This window comes from Leopardus geoffroyi, chromosome X (assembly GCF_018350155.1).
Source record: "Leopardus geoffroyi isolate Oge1 chromosome X, O.geoffroyi_Oge1_pat1.0, whole genome shotgun sequence".
NCBI lineage: Eukaryota > Metazoa > Chordata > Mammalia > Carnivora > Felidae > Leopardus > Leopardus geoffroyi.
In genome coordinates this window covers 51,475,215-51,488,065 of record NC_059343.1, presented here as the reverse complement: position 1 = coordinate 51,488,065, position 12,851 = coordinate 51,475,215, and positions in this window count along the sequence as shown.

The following is a 12,851-nucleotide window of genomic DNA, read 5'->3' as shown; positions in this document are numbered from 1 at the left end:
CACTCTTTACAGATGACATTATCCTTTACATGGAAAACCTGAAAGACTCCACCAAAAGACTGCTAGAGCTGATACATGATTTCAGCAAAGTCACAGGACATAAAATCAACATACAGAAATTGGTAGCATTTCTATACAGCAATAATGAAGGAGAGAAACGAAGGAATCCATCCAATTTACAAATTCACCAAAAACCATAAGATACCTTGGAATAAACCTAACCAAAGAGGTAAAACATCTGTACACTGACAAGTATAGAAAGCTTATGAAAGAAATTAAAGAAGACACAAAGAAATGGAAAAACATTCCATACTCATGGATCAGAAGAAGAAATATTGTTAAAATGTTTATATTACCCAAAGGAATCTACACATTCAATGTAATCCCTATCAAAATAACACCACAATTCTTCACAGAGCTAGAACTATTCTAAAATGTGTAAGGAACCAGGGGTGCTTGGTAGCTCAGTCAGTTAAATGTCCCACTCTTGGTTTCAGCTCAGGTCATGATCCCAGGTTCAGAATAAACATTAAACATTTGTTATAAAAAATACAAATATAATATATAAAATAAAAATAAAATAAAATAAAATAAAATAAAATAAAATAAAATAAAATAAAATAAATTTGTAAGGAACCAGAAAAGACCCTGAATAGCCAAAGTGATGTTGAAAAAGACAACTAATGGTGAAGGCATCACAATTCTGGATTTTAAGCTGTATTACAGCTTTGTGGAACACTTTCGCACTGCTGGTGGGAATGCAAACTGGGGCAGCCTCTCTGGAAAACAGTATGTAGGTCCCTCAAAATATGAAAAATAGAAATACCCTATAACCCAGCAATTACACTACTAATTATTTATCCAAAGGATACAAAAATGCAGATTTGAAGGAGCACATGCACCCCAATGTATATAGGAGCATTATTAACAATAGCCAAATTATGGAAAGAGACCAAATGCCAAAGTTCCATCTCGTGATGAATGGATCACGAGGATATGGTGTACACACACACACACACACACACACACACACACACAGTGGAATCCTACTTGGTGATGAAAAAGAATGAAATCTTGGCATTTGCAACAATGTGGATGAAAGTAGAGTGTATTATGCTAAGCAAAATAAGTCAAAGAAAGACAAATAACATGATTTCACTCATACATAGAGTTTAAGAAACACAACATTTGAACATATGAAGGGAAGGAAAAATTAGATAAAAATTGAGAGTGAGGAATCCATAAGAGTCTCTTAAATATAGAGAAAAAACTGAGGGTTGCTGGATGGGAGGTGGATGTGGGGATGGGTTAAATGGTAATGAGTTCTCTATTTTTAAGATTCTCTTGTGGTTTGTCTCTCTCTCCTCTTTTGCCCTCCCTTCCCATATTTGCATCTGTTTTTTTTTAATTCCACATATGATTGAAATCATATGGTATTTATCTTTCTCTGACTTATTTCGCTTACCACAATACATTCTAGTTCCATCCATGTCATTGCAAATGTCAAGATTTCATTCTTTTTGATGGCTGAATATTACAGTGTGTGTGTGTGTGTGTGTCTGTGTGTGTGTGTGTGTGTTGTGTGTGTGTGTACTACTTTGTCTTTATTCATCAGTTGATGGATTTTTGGGATATCTACATACTTTGGCTATTGTTGATAATGCTGCTATAAACATTGCGGTACATGTGCCCCCTTGAATCAGTATTTTTGTATCCTTTGGGTAAAACCTAATAGTTCAATGGCTGGATTGCAGGGTAGTTTTATTTTCAGTTTTTTTCTCATATGAAAAATGAATTTGGACTCATTATAACCAATAATCTCTTGGGAAAAATTAGTAAAATGTTTTGAATCACAATAAATGTTCAAGGAAATACAGAACACTAACTTACCTTACAATATATGTTCCTTTTATAAAATATATGAAATTTATTGTCTAATTGGTTTCAATACAACACCCAGTGCTCAACCCAACAGGTGCCCTCTTCAATACCCATCATCCACCCTCCCCTCCCTCCCACCCCCCCCATCAGCCCTCAGTTTGTTCTCAGTTTTTAAGAGTCTCTTATGCTTTGGCTCTCTCCCACTCTAACCTCTTTTTATTTTGCTTTCCCTCCCCAATGGGTTCCTGTTAAGTTTCTCAGGATCCACATAAGAGTGAAAACATATGGTATCTGTCTTTCTTTGTATGGCTTATTTCACTTAGGAGAACACTCTCCAGTTCCATACATGTTGCTCAAATGGGCCATATTTAATTCTTTCTCATTGCCACGTAGTACTCCATTGTGTATATAAACCACAATTTCTTTTTTTTTTATTTTTTTTATTTTTTTATTTTTTTATTTTTTATAATATATGAAATTTATTGTCCAAATTGGTTTCCATAAAACACCCAGTGCTCATCCCAAAGGGTGCCCTCCTCAATACCCATCACCCGCCCTCTCCTCCCTCCCACCCCCCATCAACCCTCAGTTTGTTCTCAGTTTTTAACAGTCTCTTATGCTTTGGCTCTCTCCCACTCTAACCTCTTTTTTTTTTTTTTTTCCTTTTTTCCTCCCCCTCCCCCACGGGTTCCTGTTACGTTTCTCAGGGTCCACATAAGAGTGAAACCATATGGTATCTGTCTTTCTCTGTATGGCTTATTTCACTTAGCATCACACTCTCCAGTTCCATCCACGTTGCTACAAAAGGCCATATTTCATTTTTTCTCATTGCCACGTAGTATTCCATTGTGTATATAAACCACAATCTCTTTATCCATTCATCAGTTGATGGACATTTAGGCTCTTTCCATAATTTGGCTATTGTTGAGAGTGCTGCTATGAACATTGGGGTACATGTGCCCCTATGCATCAGTACTCCTGTATCCCTTGGATAAATTCCCAGCAGTGCTATTGCTGGGTCATAGGGTAGGTCTATTTTTAATTTTCTGAGGAACCTCCACACTGCTTTCCAGAGCGGCTGCACCAATTTGCATTCCCACCAACAGTGCAAGAGGGTTCCCGTTTCTCCACATCCTCTCCAGCATCTAGAGTCTCCTGATTTGTTCATTTTGGCCACTCTGACTGGCGTGAGGTGATACCTGAGTGTGGTTTTGATTTGTATTTCCCTGATAAGGAGCGACGCTGAACATCTTTTCATGTGCCTGTTGGCCATCCGGATGTCTTCTTTAGAGAAGTGTCTATTCATGTTTTCTGCCCATTTCTTCACTGGGTTATTTGTTTTTCGGGTGTGGAGTTTGGTGAGCTCTTTATAGATTCTGGATACTAGCCCTTTGTCCGATATGTCATTTGCAAAGATCTTTTCCCATTCCGTTGGTTGCCTTTTAGTTTTGTTGGTTGTTTCCTTTGCTGTGCAGAAGCTTTTTATCTTCATAAGGTCCCAGTAATTCACTTTCGCTTTTAATTCCCTTGCCTTTGGGGATGTGTCGAGTAAGAGATTGCTACGGCTGAGGTCAGAGAGGTCTTTTCCTGCTTTCTCCTCTAAGGTTTTGATGGTTTCCTGTCTCACATTCAGGTCCTTTTTCCATTTTGAGTTTATTTTTGTGAATGGTGTGAGAAAGTGGTCTAGTTTCAACCTTCTGCATGTTGCTGTCCAGTTCTCCCAGCACCATTTGTTAAAGAGGCTGTCTTTTTTCCATTGGATGTTCTTTCCTGCTTTGTCAAAGATGAGTTGACCATACGTTTGTGGGTCTAGTTCTGGGGTTTCTATTCTATTCCATTGGTCTATGTGTCTGTTTTTGTGCCAATACCATGCTGTCTTGATGATGACAGCTTTGTAGTAGAGGCTAAAGTCTGGGATTGTGATGCCTCCTGCTTTGGTCTTCTTCTTCAAAATTCCTTTGGCTATTCGGGGCCTTTTGTGGTTCCATATGAATTTTAGGATTGCTTGTTCTAGTTTCGAGAAGAATGCTGGTGCAATTTTGATTGGGATTGCATTGAATGTGTAGATAGCTTTGGGTAGTATTGACATTTTGACAATATTTATTTTTCCAATCCATGAGCAGGGAATGTCTTTCCATTTCTTTAAATCTTCTTCAATTTCCTTCGTAAGCTTTCTATAGTTTTCAGCATACAGATCCTTTACATCTTTGGTTAGATTTATTCCTAGGTATTTTATGCTTCTTGGTGCAATTGTGAATGGGATCAGTTTCTTTATTTGTCTTTCTGTTGCTTCATTGTTAGTGTATAAGAATGCAACTGATTTCTGTACATTGATTTTGTATCCTGCAACTTTGCTGAATTCATGTATCAATTCTAGCAGACTTTTGGTGGAGTCTATCGGATTTTCCATGTATAATATCATGTCATCTGCAAAGAGCGAAAGCTTGACTTCATCTTTGCCAATTTTGATGCCTTTGATTTCCTTTTGTTGTCTGATTGCTGATGCTAGAACTTCCAGCACTATGTTAAACAACAGCGGTGAGAGTGGGCATCCCTGTCGTGTTCCTGATCTCAGGGAAAAAGCTCTCAGTTTTTCCCCGTTGAGGATGATGTTAGCTGTGGGCTTTTCATAAATGGCTTTTATGATCTTTAAGTATGTTCCTTCTATCACGACTTTCTCAAGGGTTTTTATTAAGAAAGGGTGCTGGATTTTGTCAAAGGCCTTTTCTGCATCGATTGACAGGATCATATGGTTCTTCTCTTTTTTTTTGTTAATGTGATGTATCACGTTGATTGATTTGCGAATGTTGAACCAGCCCTGCATCCCAGGAATGAATCCCACTTGATCATAGTGAATAATTCTTTTTATATGCCGTTGAATTCGATTTGCTAGTATCTTATTGAGAATTTTTGCATCCGTATTCATCAGGGATATTGGCCGGTAGTTCTCTTTTTTTACTGGGTCTCTATCTGGTTTAGGAATCAAAGTAATACTGGCTTCATAGAATGAGTCTGGAAGTTTTCCTTCCCTTTCTATTTCTTGGAATAGCTTGAGAAGGATAGGTATTATCTCTGCTTTAAACGTCTGGTAGAACTCCCCTGGGAAGCCATCTGGTCCTGGACTCTTATTTGTTGGGAGATTTTTAATAACCGATTCAATTTCTTCGCTGGTTATGGGTCTGTTCAAGCTTTCTATTTCCTCCTGGTTGAGTTTTGGAAGAGTGTGGGTGTTCAGGAATTTGTCCATTTTTTCCAGGTTGTCCAATTTGTTGGCATATAATTTTTCATAGTATTCCCTGATAATTGTTTGTATCTCTGAGGGATTGGTTGTAATAATTCCATTTTCATTCATGATTTTATCTATTTGGGTCATCTCCCTTTTCTTTTTGAGAAGCCTGGCTAGAGGTTTGTCAATTTTGTTTATTTTTTCAAAAAACCAACTCTTGGTTTCGTTGATCTGCTCTACAGTTTTTTTAGACTCTATATTGTTTATTTCTGCTCTGATCTTTATTATTTCTCTTCTTCTGCTGGGTTTAGGCTGCCTTTGCTGTTCTGCTTCCATTTCCTTTAGGTGTGCTGTTAGATTTTGTATTTGGGATTTTTCTTGTTTCTTGAGATAGGCCTGGATTGCAATGTATTTTCCTCTCAGGACTGCCTTCGCTGCGTCCCAAAGCGTTTGGATTGTTGTATTTTCATTTTCGTTTGTTTCCATATATTTTTTTATTTCTTCTCTAATTGCCTGGTTGACCCACTCATTCGTTAGTAGGGTGCTCTTTAACCTCCATGCTTTTGGAGGTTTTCCAGACTTTTTTCTGTGGTTGATTTCAAGCTTCATAGCATTGTGGTCTGAAAGTATGCATGGTATAATTTCAATTCTGGTAAACTTATGGAGGGCTGTTTTGTGACCCAGTATATGATCTATCTTGGAGAATGTTCCATGTGCACTCGAGAAGAAAGTATATTCTGTTGCTTTGGGATGCAGAGTTCTAAATATATCTGTCAAGTCCATCTGATCCAATGTCTCATTCAGGGCCCTTGTTTCTTTACTGACCGTGTGTCTAGATGATCTATCCATTTCTGTAAGTGGGGTGTTAAAGTCCCCTGCAATTACCACATTCTTATCAATAAGGTTGCTTATGTTTATGAGTAGTTGTTTTATATATTTGGGGGCTCCGGTATTCGGCGCATAGACATTTATAATTGTTAGCTCTTCCTGATGGATAGACCCTGTAACTATTATATAATGTCCTTCTTCATCTCTTGTTACAGCCTTTAATTTAAAGTCTCGTTTGTCTGATATAAGTATGGCTACTCCAGATTTCTTTTGGCTTCCAGTAGCATGATAAATAGTACTCCATCCCCTCACTCTCAATCTAAAGATGTCCTCAGGTCTAAAATGAGTCTCTTGTAGACAGCAAATAGATGGGTCTTGTTTTTTTATCCATTCTGACACCCTATGTCTTTTGGTTGGCGCATTTAATCCATTTACATTCAGTGTTATTATAGAAAGATACGGGTTTAGAGTCATTGTGATGTCTGTATGTTTTATGCTTGTAGTGATGTCTCTGGTATTTTGTCTCACAGGGTCCCCTTAGGATCTCTTGTAGGGCTGGTTTAGTGGTGACAAATTCCTTCAGTTTTTGTTTGTTTGGGAAGACCTTTATCTCTCCTTCTATTCTAAATGACAGACTTGCTGGATAAAGGATTCTCGGCTGCATAATTTTTCTGTCTAGCACACTGAAAATCTCGTGCCAATTCTTTCTGGCCTGCCAAGTTTCAAAAGAGAGATCAGTCACGAGTCTTATAGGTCTCCCTTTATATGTGAGGGCACGTTTACCCCTTGCTGCTTTCAGAATTTTCTCTTCATCCTTGTATTTTGCCAGTTTCACTATGATATGTCGTGCAGAAGATCGATTCAGGTTCCGTCTGAAGGGAGTTCTCTGTGCCTCTTGGATTTCAATGGCTTTTTCCTTCCCCAATTCAGGGAAGTTCTGAACTATTATTTCTTCAAGTACGCCTTCAGCACCTTTCCCTCTCTCTTCCTCCTCTGGGATACCAATTATGCGTATATTATTTCTTTTTAGTGTATCACTTAGTTCTCTAATTTTCCCCTCATACTCCTGGATTTTTTTATCTCTCTTTCTCTCAGCTTCCTCTTTTTCCATAACTTTATCTTCTAGTTCACCTATTCTCTCCTCTGCCTCTTCAATCCGAGCTGTGGTGGTCTCCATTTTGTTTTGCATTTCATTTAAAGCGTTTTTCAGCTCCTCATGACTGTTCCTTAGTCCCTTGATCTCTGTAGCAAGGGATTCTCTGCTGTACTGTATACTGTTTTCAAGCCCGGCAATTAATTTTATGACTATTATTCTAAATTCACTTTCTGTTATATTATTTAAATCCTTTTTGATCAGCTCATTAGCTGTTGTTATTTCCTGGAGATTCTTCTGAGGGGAATTCTTCCGCTTGGTCATTTTGGATAGTCCCTGGCGTGGTGAGGACCTGCAGGGCACTTCCCCTGTGCTGTGGTGTATAACTGGAGTTGGTGGGCGGGGCCGCACTCCGACCTGATGTCTGCCCCCGGCCCGCCCACCGCTGGGGCCACAGTCCCACTGGTGTGTGCCTTCTCTTCCCCTCTCCGAGGGGCGGGATTCACTGTGGGGTGGCGTGGCCCGTTTGGGCTACTTGCACACTGCCAGGCTTGTGATGCTGGGGATCTGGCGTATTAGCTGGGGTGGGTAGGCAAGGTGCACAGGGGCAGGAGGGGCAGGCTTAGGTCGCTTCTCCTTAGGTGATCCACTTCAGGAGGGGCCCTGTGGCAGCGGGAGGGAGTCAGATCCGCTGCCAGCGGTTTGGCTCAGCAGAAGCACAGAGTTGGGTGTTTGCGCGGAGCGAGGAAGTTCCCTGGCAGGAACTGGTTCCCTTTGGGATTTTGGCTGGGGGATGGGCGGGGGAGATGGCGCTGGCGAGCGCCTTTGTTCCCCACCAAACTGAGCTCTGTCGTCCGGGGGCTCAGCAGCTCTCCCTCCCTTTGTCCTCCAGCCTTCCCGCTTTCTGAGCAGAGCTGTTAACTTATGACCTCCCAGACGCTAAGTGGCGCTTGCTGTTGGAACACAGTCCATCAGGCCCCTCCGCTTTTGCAGGCCAGACTCCGGGGCTCTGCTTGGCCGGCGAGCCGCCCCTCCGCCCCGGCTCCCTCCCGCCAGTCCGTGGAGCGCGCACCGCCTCGCCGCCCTTCCTACCCTCTTCCGTGGGCCTCTTGTCTGCGCTTGGCTCCGGCGACTCCGTTCTGCTAATCCTCTGGCGGTTTTCTGGGTTATTTAGGCAGGTGTAGGTGGAATCTAATTGATCAGCAGGACGCGCGGTGAGCCCAGCGTCCTCCTAAGCCGCCATCTTCCTGGAATCCTCCACAATTTCTTTATCCATCAGTTGATGGACATTTAGGCTCTTTCCATAATTTGGCTATTGTTAAGAGTGCTGCTATCAACATTGGGGTATAAGTGCCCCTATGCATCAGCACTCCTGTATCCCTTGGGTAAATTCCTAGCAGTGCTACTGCTGGGTCATAGGATAGGTCTATTTTTAATTTTCTGAGGAACCTCCACACTGTTTTCCAGAGTGGCTGCACCAATTTGCATTCCCACCAACAGTGCAAGAGGGTTCCGTTTCTCCACATCCTCTCCAGCATCTATAGTCTCCTGATGTGTTCATTTTGGCCACTCTGACTGGCGTGGGGTGATATCTGAGTGTGGTTTTGATTTGCATTTCCCTGATGAGGAGCGACGTTGAGCGTCTTTTCATGTGCCTGTTGGCCATCCAGATGTCTTCTTTAGAGAAGTGTCTATTCATGTTTTCTGCCCATTTCTTCACTGGGTTATTTGTTTTTCGGGTGTGGAGTTTGCTGAGCTCTTTATAGATTTTGGATGCTAGCCCTTTGTCCGATATGTCATTTGCAAAGATCTTTTCCCATTCAGTTGGTTGCCTTTTAGTTTTGTTGGTTGTTTCCTTTGCTGTGCAGAAGCTTTTGATCTTCATAAGGTCCCAGTAGTTCATTTTTGCTTTTAATTCCCTTGCCTTTGGGGATGTGTCGAATAAGAGATTGCTACGGCTGAGGTCAGAGAGGTCTTTTCCTGCTTTCTCCTCTAGGGTTTTGATGGTTTCCTGTCTCACATTCAGGTCCTTTATCCATTTTGAGTTTATTTTTGTGAATGGTGTGAGAAAGTGGTCTAGTTTCAACCTTCTGCATGTTGCTGTCCAGTTCTCCCAGCACCATTTGTTAAAGAGACTGTCTTTTTTCCATTGGATGTTCTTTCCTGCTTTGTCAAAGATGAGTTGGCCATACGTTTGTGGGTCTAGTTCTGGGGTTTCTATTCTATTCCATTGGTCTATGTGTGTGTTTTTGTGCCAATACCATGCTGTCTTGATGAGTACAGCTTTGTAGTAGAGGTTAAAGTCTGGGATTGTGATGCCTCCTGCTTTGGTCCTCTTCAAAACTCCTTTGGCTATTCGGGGCCTTTTGTGGTTCCATACGAATTTTAGGATTGCTAGTTCTAGCTTCAAGAAGAATGCTGGTGCAATTTTGATTGGGATTGCATTGAATGTGTAGATAGCTTTGGGTAGTATTGACATTTTGACAATATTTATTCTTCCAACCCATGAGCATGGAATGTCTTTCCATTTCTTTATATCTTCTTCAACTTCCTTCATAAGCTTTCTATAGTTTTCAACATACAGATCTTTTACATCTTTGGTTAGATTTATTCCTAGGTATTTTATGCTTCTTGGTGCAATTGGGAATGGGATCAGTTTCTTTGTCTTTCTGTTGCTTCATTATTGGTGTATAAGAATGCAACTGATTTCTGTGCATTGATTTTGTATCCTGCAACTTTGCTGAATTCATGTATCAGTTCTAGCAGATGTTAGGTTGAGTCTTTCGGATTTTCCATGTATAATATCATGTCATCTGCAAAAAGTGAAAACTTAACTTCATCTTTCCTAAATTTGATGCCTTTGATTTCCTTTTGTTGTCTGATTGCTGATGCTAGAAATTCCAACACTAGGTTAAACAGCAGTGGTGACAGTGGACATCCCTGTCGTGTCCCTGATCTCAGCGAAAAAGCTCTCAGTTTTTCCCCATTGAGGATGATGTTAGCTGTGGGGTTTTCATAAATGGCTTTGATGATGTTTAAGTATGTTCCTTCTATCTCGACTTTCTCGAGAGTTTTCATGAAGAAAGGATGCTGAATTTTGTCAAATGCTTTTTCTGCATCGATTGATGGGATCATATGGTTCTTATCTTTTCTTTTATTAATGTGATGTATCACATTGATTCATCTGCGAATGTTGAACCAGCCCTGCAGCCCAGGAATGAATCCCACTTGATCATGGTGAATAATACTTTTTATATTATGTTGAATTCGATTTGCTAGTATCTTATTGAGAATTTTTGCATCCATATTCATCAGGGATATTGGCCTGTAGTTCTCTTTTTTTACTGGGTCTCTGTCTGGTTTGGGAATCAAAGTATTACTGGCTTCATAGACTGAGTCTGGAAGTTTTCCCTCCCTTTCTATTTTTTGGAATATCTTGAGAAGGATAGGTATTATCTCTGCTTTAAACGTCTGGTAGAACTCCCCTGGGAAGCCATCTGGTCCTGGACTCTTATTTGTTTAGAGATGTTTGATAACTGATTCAATTCCCTCGCTGGTTATGCATCTGTTCAAGCTTTATATTTCCTCCTGATTTCGTTTTGGAAGTGTGTGGATGTTTAGGAATTTGTCCATTTGTTCCAGGTTGTCCAATTTGTTGGCATATATTTTTTCATAGTATTCCCTGATAATTGCTTGTATTTCTGAGGTATTGGTTGTAATAATTCCATTTTCATTCATGATTTTATCTATTTGGGTCATCTCCCTTTTCTTTTTGAGAAGCCTGGCTAGAGGTGTATCAATTTTGTTTATTTTTTCAAAAAACAACTCTTGGTTTCGTTGATCTGCTCTACAGTTTTTTTTAGATTCTATATTGTTTATTTCTTCTCTAATATTTATTATTTCTCTTCTTTTGCTGGGTTTGGGGTGTCTTTGCTGTTCTGCTTCTATTTCGTTTAGATGTTCTGTTCGATTTTGTATTTGGGATTTGTCTTGTTTCTTGAGATAGGCCTGGATTGCAAAGTATTTTCCTCACAGGACTGCCTTTGCTGCATCCCAAAGCGTTTGGATTGTTGTATTTTCACTTTCGCTTGTTTCCATATATTTTTTAATTTCTTCTCTAATTGCCTGGTTGACCCATTCATTCTTTAGTATGGTGTTCTTTAACCTCCATGCTTTTGGAGGTTTTCCAGACTTTTTCTTGTGGTTGATATCAAGCTTCGTAGCATTGTGGTCTGAAAGTATGCATGGTATGATCTCAATTCTTGTATACCTATGAAGGCCTGTTCTGTGACCCAGAATGTGATCTATCTTGGAGAATGTTCCATGTGTAGTCAAGAAGAAAGTATTTTCTGTTGCTTTGGGAAGCATAGTTCTAAATAGATTTGTCAAGTCCATCTGATCCAATGTGTCATTCAGGGTCCTTGTTTTTTATTGACCATGTGTCTAGATGATCTATCCATTATTGTAAGTGGGGTGTTAAATTCCTCTGCAATTACCACATTCTTGTCAGTATGGTTGCTTATGTTTGTGAGTAAGTGTTTTATATATTTCAGGGTTTCTGTATTTGGTACATAGACATTTATAATCGTTAGCTCTTCCTGATTGATAGACCCTGTAATTATTATATAATGCCCTTCTTCATCTTGTTACAGCCTTTAATTTAAAGTCTAGTTTGTCTGATATAAGTATGGCTACTCCAGCTCTCTTTTGACTTCCAGTATCATGATAAATCGTTCTCCATCCCCTCACTTTCAATCTGAAGGTGTCCTCAGGTCTAAAATGAGTCTCTTGTAGACAGCAAATAGATGGGTCTTGTTTTTTATCCATTCTGATACCCTATGTCTTTTGGTTGGTGCATTTAGTCCATTTACATTCAGTGTTATTATAGAAGATATGAGTTTAGAATCACTGTGATGTCTGTAGGTTTCATGCTTGTAGTGATGTCTCTGGTACTTTGTCTCACAGGGTCCCCCTTAGGATCTCTAGTAGGGCTGATTTAGTGGTGATGAATTCCTTCAGTTTTTGTTTGTTTGGGAAGACCTTTATCTCTCCTTTTATTCTAAATGACAGATTTGCTGGATAAAGGATTCTCGGCTGCATTTTTTTCCTGTTCATCACATTGAAGATCTCGTGCCATTCCTTTCTGGCCTGCCAAGTTTGAGTAGAGAGATCCGTCATGAGTCTTATCGGTCTCCCTTTATATGTTAGAGCACGTTTATCTCTAGCTGCTTTCAGAATTTTCTCTTTATCTTTGTATTTTGCCTGTTTCACTATGACATGTTGTGCTGAAAATTGATTCAAGTTATGTCTGAAGGGCGTTCTCTGTGCCTCTTGGATTTCAATGCCTGTTTCCTTGCCCAGATCAGGGAAGTTCTCAGCTATTATTTCTTCATTACACCTCAGCACCTTTCCCTCTGTCTTCCTCCTCTGGAATACCAATTATGTGTAGATTATTTCTCTCTAGTGCATCAGTTAGTTCTCTAATTTTCCCCTCATACTCCTGGATTTTTTTAACTGTCTTTTTCTCAACTTCCTCTTTTTCCATAATTTTATCTTCAAGTTCACCTATTCTCTCCTCTGCCTCTACAATCTGATCTGTGGTTGTCTCCATTTTATTTTGCAGCTCATTTATAGCATGTTTTTAGCTCCTTCTGGCTGTTCTTTAGTCCCTTGATCTCTGTAGCAATAGATTCTCTTATGTCTTGTATACTGTTTTCCAGCCCAGGGATTCATTTTATGACTATTATTCTAAATTCACTTTCTTTTATATTGCTTAAATCCTTTTTGATCAGTTCATTAGCTGTCGTTATTTCCTGGAGATTC